Source organism: Lampris incognitus, chromosome 10 (genome assembly GCF_029633865.1).
Source record: "Lampris incognitus isolate fLamInc1 chromosome 10, fLamInc1.hap2, whole genome shotgun sequence".
Lineage (NCBI taxonomy): Eukaryota > Metazoa > Chordata > Actinopteri > Lampriformes > Lampridae > Lampris > Lampris incognitus.
In genome coordinates, this window is record NC_079220.1 from 49,809,372 (window position 1) to 49,817,415 (window position 8,044).

At 45.7% G+C, this 8,044-nt stretch overlaps 1 pseudogene; it reads right to left on the minus strand.

Moving 5' to 3' along the window:
- Positions 1-564: 564 nt before the first annotated feature.
- On the minus strand, positions 565-5,782 carry LOC130119028 (inward rectifier potassium channel 2-like; annotated as a pseudogene).
- Positions 5,783-8,044: the final 2,262 nt, after the last annotated feature.

Genomic DNA, 8,044 nt, shown 5'->3' on the forward strand with positions numbered 1-8,044 from the left:
CATTCTCTCTTTCTCTCTCTGCCTCTCTCGTTCTCTCTCTCGCTCTCTCTCACACACACACACACACATTGCCTCTGTCTCTCTCACACACACCACACACACACACACACGCACACACACACACACACACACACACCTATAACACAAAAGTGCACCCCAGTGAAGAAGCCCCTGAACGTGCTCTGCTAAGAGACCAGCTCATTAACAGCGTGCTGCCTGTTCTTGTGCAGGTGTGCAGCGTTGACCGGCTCAGCTCTTTCGTGTTGCCCAAAACAAGTTCAAGAGGGTTTGTTAAGCTTGCGTTGCAGTTAAGAGAAGAAAAGAAACACAAACCTATCTTGGCATTTGGAAACTGAATAATCTCAAAAGTTAAGGCCCAATGACATGACTCTATTTAAGTGAAAATCTGCATGTCCTTTAGCCAGTGACAACCACATGTGTGAACATATAGGAACATATTTATGAACATCGTTAGGCCACGAGAGGTTAAACTGGACCAGGAATACCCAATTCTCCTCTGTTGATCAGAAAAAGAAAAAAAAAACAGAATTCTCTATGGGAAAAGGTTGGAAACGGGTATCTCTTAAGAGTTGCTGGCTGAAATTATCCGTTGGAAATAATGACTGCGTATTGCACATTCTCGTTGATATAATAACACTTGCTTTTCTTTTTCTTCAAGAAACTGGCGGAAACTTTCGAACTCACGGGGGGCAATATGCACCGGCGCCACACGTTTCGTATGAGGGCCATGCTACTTAACCCATCTTATTCCTGTAGTCCCGTGAGACAGAGGAGATATGGCCTCCTTTCAAGTGATTTATCGCTGCTATTCATCACCATAAATAGTAGAACGTGTTTGTATGTCCGCGCGGTGTTGTGCTTAAGCGTCTGTGTAGAGGATTTCACACTCGAATCCCAGTCCGTTACAAACAGTCATGCAAGTATTAACAACAGCGGCTAGGAGCCTAGTTCAAGCTAACAGTAAAATACCCTGTTGGTAGTGTTTGACCCCCCTCGAGAATCCCTGAGTTCATATTTCTGATTCTATTCTCAAAGGCCTTGACTCTGAATGTATGGAGTCCTGATTGTGTTCAGAGTAAGACGCCGAGTCTGTGGTCGGGTCCTCGAGCGCAGCGTTCTCAATGCCGCCGCCGCCCTCCACATCCCTTATCTTCCTGTCCTCCTCTTCCTCAAACTCCTCCTCCATCTCCACTTTCTCTAGAGCCACCTCGTTCTCGTAACAGAAGGAGTTCCTAGAGCTGGAGGCGTTGGACTTCTTCTCGGCTAGCTCCCTGGCGCTGCACTGGGGTGTGCTGGGCACCTCGTACGTGTTGTCAAAGTGAGAATAGTCCACCTTGTAGAAATTCTTCTCCTCAAAGAGCACCGGTTCAAAGCGGTGCCCCCAGAGGATCTCGCTGGCCACGTAGGAGCTTCGACACTGCGTGGTCATGGCGGTGGCCTCCACCATGCCCTCCAGAATCACCACGATCTCGAATTCGGACGTCTCTAAATCCCGTTTGCTCATCTCATAGAAAGGGCTGTCTTCGTCGATCTCGTGCACTATAGTGATGGGAGACACGAGGAAGATTCTGTCGATGCCGCTATCAAAGCCCACATCAATGTCTACTTGATCCAGAGGGATGAACTCCCCCTCAGCTGTGGTGCGTGACTTTAGGAGCTGGGCCCGGACGTGGGCCTCCACCAGATGGCTCTTCCTCAGGTTCCCCACGCGCCACATTAGGCAGAGCTTACTGTCCCTCATGGCCACCGTGGCAAAATGGCTGAAAACCAGGGTTTCGTTCCTCTTCTTGGGCTTGGCCATCTTGGCCATGACTGCGCCGATGATGAATGCGTCGATGATGCAGCCCACGATGCTTTGGAAGACCACCATGAACACGGCAACGGGGCATTCCTCTGTGACGTAGCGATACCCATAGCCAATGGTGGTCTGGGTTTCCACCGAGAACAGGAAGGCCGCGGTGAAGCTGTCCACGTTGGAAACACACATCTGAGTCTCGTTCTCCAGGTCCCCGTAAGAGAGGGCCACTAGCCAGAACACAAAACCAAAAAATAACCAGGACACGAGGAACGAAAGACAGAAGATGAGCAGCATCCAGCGCCAGCGGATGTGCGCCAGCGGATGTCCACGCAGGTGGTAAAGATATCGGCGAGGTACCGCTGGCTCTTCTCGCTCATATTGATGAACTGCACGTTGCAGTGGCCGTCCTTCTTGACGAAGCGGCTCTGGTGCTGATGCTGCGTGTGCACCTTGGTGACGTTGCCGTTCCCGAAGCCATTCGGGACGCCGATAGTGGCTAGCTTCATCCCGTCTTCCTCGGAGGACACGATGCTGTAACGGTGGCTTCGCACGCTCCCCATTACTTCCGCCTGGGAGGGCTCGGCCACTTCTGCTTTGGATAACAGTCTCAGTTTTTGGTAGACGCGTTGGAGAAACAGTTTTGAAAGATCACGGGGACAAACACAAGCAGAAATGTCAAGAGGGCAGGACTGGCTCCCGAGGGGAACTGAGGACACTGTTCCGGCGCTGGTCCAGGAGTGGGCATGTATGACGAGGGCTGATCAGTCCTCTCTCCCTGATACTTTGGACCTCATCAGCGGAGTGAGCTGTGGAAATCACAGAGAGAAAAGCTGCGTTAAGAGTAATTGGCAGAAACCAGAGCAAAGATCAGTGGTCGTGGGTGTGTGGTTACCTGCAGTCTAAATAATGCATTGAACACTCAAGAGTGGCTCGGGCAATTCTTGCACATGCAGACCACATTAAATAGTTTATATTCTACACTCAGAAAATGTGCAGAACAGATTATGGTGCATGCACTGGCATGGTTAAGCCAAAACACTTTATTCAAGCACTAAGACAAGCTGACAAAGTAGGAAGTCGTGTTTACCCTACTGACTACTGAATGCAAGTATTAATTACGCAGGTCAGTCCATGGAGACCTGAGTCAAATTACAGATCAAGTTCATGTTAATCCAGAGTGTGACTGGTGTGAAGGGGAAAAAGACATGCCGGTGCAACGTCTCTGCCTCCACACAGACACAAGAGCGGGAAATCAGCAATTTATAAACCAGCATTGAGCAAATTCTCTCAGTGTTACCCGTAGGAATCTCTTAGTGTTACCGGGATTGTGTTTAGCTACTTGAGCGGCAATGCAACGTGCAGTAACACTTGTGCGCATGCGCGGCCAAAAAAAGTCTTGAATATCTCACACAACTAAATCGTGTAATACGGTTTAATGAGCCTTGCAGCTATTCTGGACGGGTCATTCTCTTTGAAAGCGTTATTAACCTTACATCATATGCAGCGGTGCAACAAGCGCAGCTAAATTAGAAAAGCTATCGACTCCGTCTGGGAGGCCCGAGAGGGCCATTGAAATGCACCGTCACACACTGATAACCCAGACATGTTTCATTAGTGCCACAAGACTGGCAACACATATTAAACTGTTCTGCCTGTCAACGGGTGCTGCGAAAGTCAAAAATGGGTGAACTTTTATCTCGTTCCGAGGAGTGCACAAAACACTACACAGGCCTGTTGAACTGTATGAAAATGTCCAGCTGGACTTTGGAGGTACAGCCAAGATTTACATGGCCACAGAAAAAGTAAACTAGAATCCGTATTACTGGCCATGTCAGTTTTCACATACTAGGTACTTGGCGGGCTGCTCAGACAAAACATTGGATTATAAAGGTAATGCATTTCTCACAGCACCTCTTACGTACGTATATACTCATATCATATTTGCAGAACATTTTCAAAACGCTATGCTTTAGGAGGACCTTGGAATTTCTGTTTTGAAATAGAAGTGTGTCGAATCACTGCAAACATTAGAGAATGTAAGTAGAGTCTATCTGACAAGCTACGAAATAGCAGAAATGAGGGAGGATAGCCGGCCTCTATACAGTCATCATACTTAATAGTGTGCACATCAAAAATAGTGCACTGAAAGAATATTGCCAACGATAATAGAATAATAGATGCGTACATATATATATACATATCAAGTACAGGATTGAATAGGAATAAAGCGATGATAGACCAATTACAGGATTCAAATAAATCTATATTATCGATAATGATCAATAGTCATTTGGGGAAAAGATGTGCAGGACGTGGTTTCTTGAATCCCTCCGCATCATCTTTTGTTTTTCCTCAACTAATGATGTCACCGCCGGGTCGACCAGGACTAGCCACATGCACCACTGGGAGTATGGGGCTTTATTCATTTACAACTCAAAGCGAGCCCATCGGCACTGTGTCCATGTAAACAATCCAGCCCCAGCAGTAAACACAGCAAGGCTGACACCGACTTGACCAGAGTTTCTACAACTTTGAACCGCACTCACATTTCTGTATTGAGTTACCCCGGTGTCGCCCCACCTGCAGCACTGCCATGCATGCAACCTGCACACTACAAGCAGAGGAGACTTGCAGCACTGACTGTGGAGGACTTCCCTCAATCTTACAGCTGCAACGGGGCTGTCTTCCATGTCACGGTCACATATATGTTGGGTGTTACAGTAAATCTAATATCCCCATCAATAGGTTGCCCATGTAGTCCTCTCTCTCTATTGCAAGAAACGTTTTGGCTTTAACGGTTATTCAGCCATACCCAGGGCAAGGAGACGAGGCGGTTACTGAAACGAATCGAGGCCGCAAAACCCAAGATCCTGAATGGGTCCAGTTTTATATGACGTGACAGAGGAAAGACGGGGAGGAGAGGTACCGTGTAAACAAAACACACAGGGCACAGGCACAGGAACTTAGCAAATGCACTAATGCCTCAATACGATGGCTGCCCGTTTCAGCGAGTCACTTTTTATGGCACACATATCTCTGGGGTTGGCTTCCATCTATCACTCACTAAATTATGAATGATGACCCTCTGATTTAGTTTTGTCCTCGCTTATCAGTTTTGACCACTCTTGCAAAGGACATATAATGGCATACGCTTCGCAGAGGCTACGCAACCTGTGATTGTTTTGCATGTGTACTCAATTACAGCCAACAGCTGAGACAGATGGAAACTGGTTACATAAAGCTGTTCTGTTTTTTTCTCTCTCTCTTTCTTTCTTTCACAGATCAATAAAAGCAAGCCAATATTCACCAGGCTGCTGGTTTCATTATGGGACGTCACAGCACAGTACTTTATGCTTAATTCATTAGCTGATGGCGGTGAGCGATATTGCTGTTGTTTCTCTTAGATCGCAGGTTTTTTTTATTGACTGACCTAAAACATTTGCAGTGATAAGGAGCCAGATCGAATGAGAGTTGGGGGTGGGAGGGGGTGGGGGTGGGGGCACACACGCACATTATGATTTTGACCTTTTCAATATGACATCACAGGAGGTCGTCACCATTTCTCCACAGTACTTATTATTATTATTATTATTATTAGGTGTCTTACAGGTGCAAACGTAAAGGGCGCGAGACGCGTCCGATGCAGACGTCCGCTTTCACGTAACGCTCCGCAAAAGGCCACGCTGCGACGCTTCATCTGAATAACCTTGCAAAGCCCCGAAACGACTGCTTTGCTTTCACTTCCCTGCTCCCCCCCCCCCAACTCCCCCCCAACCCCCGGCGTTAATTTTCAAACGTTAATTATACCACAAAGCGTGCGCGTGCAGTGATTAGCACGCAGATGAACTGTTCATTATAAAACCCCCCTTTTCTAACGGCAACGTGTGTGGAAGTGCAGTATTTTTGCAGCTTACCTGTTGGTCTCCGCACGAATCTGACGCGTAACGGCACTTCTTCCCATTCACCCGTTAGTATCCAAATTGGACCCTATTGTCTTTGGTTGTTGTTTCTTTTCTTTTCTTTTCTTGTTCTTTTTCTTTTTGGGGGGGGGGGTGTACAGTTGAATTAACTTCAGATATTACAATTCCTGCCGGGACAGTCCTCTTGCCAAACTGGAGAAGATACTTAGCATCGTAAGAACGCACTTTAAAAACCATATGCGTCTATCTCCGCCCCGTCTCGGACGCGGACCAATAGGAAGCTGCAGCGCCTGTTGAAAGGGTCCCCACGCGAGCTAAAGGAAGGCCCGTTATCCAACCAGAGGACAAGACGAGCGGCTTTGGTCAAAGTGGCGGAAATAAGCGAACCTCCGGCGCAGAGACGTCACCGCCGCTGTGCCGTCGCCCAAAAACAGCGAGGCCTCTGGAGATGTGCGACGGCGGAAGCCGACCGGATGAACCGCGCGGCGCCTTTTCCCACAGCGCCGCTCGCGTAATTACCCTCCCCGTGACGGGGACGTGGCTGTCACGGCGCGGTTATAACTAATGTACACCGCGCCACGTGGAAACGGTAAACAAATCACTACGCGTGCGTGAGTGTGTGTGCGTGTGCGTGTGCATGCGTGTGCGTGTGTGTGTGTTTGTGTGACAGAGGCTGACTTCGCTGAGTGAACACACGGTGGGGATGTAGAGCTATGTGAAGTACAACGAGCCAGGATCCATCCTGTTCACTTGTTAGGCCACTGTTAAAATTAAACACAGAAGTCTACCTATCTATCTATCTATCTATCTATCTATCTATCTATCTATCTATCTATCTATCTATCTATCTATCTATCTATCTATCTATCTATCTATCTATCTATCTATCTATCTATCTATCTATCTATCTATCTATCTACCTGTCTATCTATCTATCTATCTGTGTCCATACATACACACATACGTACATATATATATATATATATACACACACATACACACATACACTACCGTTCAAAAGTTTGGGATCACCCAAACAATTTCGTGTTTTCCATGAAAAGTCACACTTATTCACCACCATATGTTGTGAAATGAATAGAAAATAGAGTCAAGACATTGACAAGGTTAGAAATAATGATTTGTATTTGAAATAAGATTTTTTTTACATCAAACTTTGCTTTCGTCAAAGAATCCTCCATTTGCAGCAATTACAGCATTGCAGACCTTTGGCATTCTAGCTGTTAATTTGTTGAGGTAATCTGGAGAAATTGCACCCCACGCTTCCAGAAGCAGCTCCCACAAGTTGGATTGGTTGGATGGGCACTTCTTTGAGCAGATTGAGTTTCTGGAGCATCACATTTGTGGGGTCAATTAAACGCTCAAAATGGCCAGAAAAAGAGAACTTTCATCTGAAACTCGACAGTCTATTCTTGTTCTTAGAAATGAAGGCTATTCCATGCATGTGCTGTCCTCTGAAGGGAGTAGTACACACCGGTGTAGGAAATCTTCAATTTCTTAGCAATTTCTCGCATGGAATAGCCTTCATTTCTAAGAACAAGAATAGACTGTCGAGTTTCAGATGAAAGTTCTCTTTTTCTGGCCATTTTGAGCGTTTAATTGACCCCACAAATGTGATGCTCCAGAAACTCAATCTGCTCAAAGAAGTGCCCATCCAACCAATCCAACTTGTGGGAGCTGCTTCTGGAAGCGTGGGGTGCAATTTCTCCAGATTACCTCAACAAATTAACAGCTAGAATGCCAAAGGTCTGCAATGCTGTAATTGCTGCAAATGGAGGATTCTTTGACGAAAGCAAAGTTTGATGTAAAAAAAATCTTATTTCAAATACAAATCATTATTTCTAACCTTGTCAATGTCTTGACTCTATTTTCTATTCATTTCACAACATATGGTGGTGAATAAGTGTGACTTTTCATGGAAAACACAAAATTGTTTGGGTGATCCCAAACTTTTGAACGGTAGTGTACATACACACACATATATATATATATATATGTGTCTATCTATCTATCTATCTATCTATCTATCTATCTATCTATCTATCTATCTATCTACCTGTCTGTCTGTCTGTCAGTCTGTCTGTCTGTCTGTCTGTCTGTCTGTCTGTCTGTCTGTCTATCTATCTATCTATCTATCTATCTATCTATCTATCTATCTATCTATCTATCTATCTATCTATCTATCTATCTATCTATCTATCTATCTATCTATCTATCTATCTATCTATCTATCTATCTATCTATCTATCTATCTACCTGTCTATCTATCTATCTATCTATCTATCTA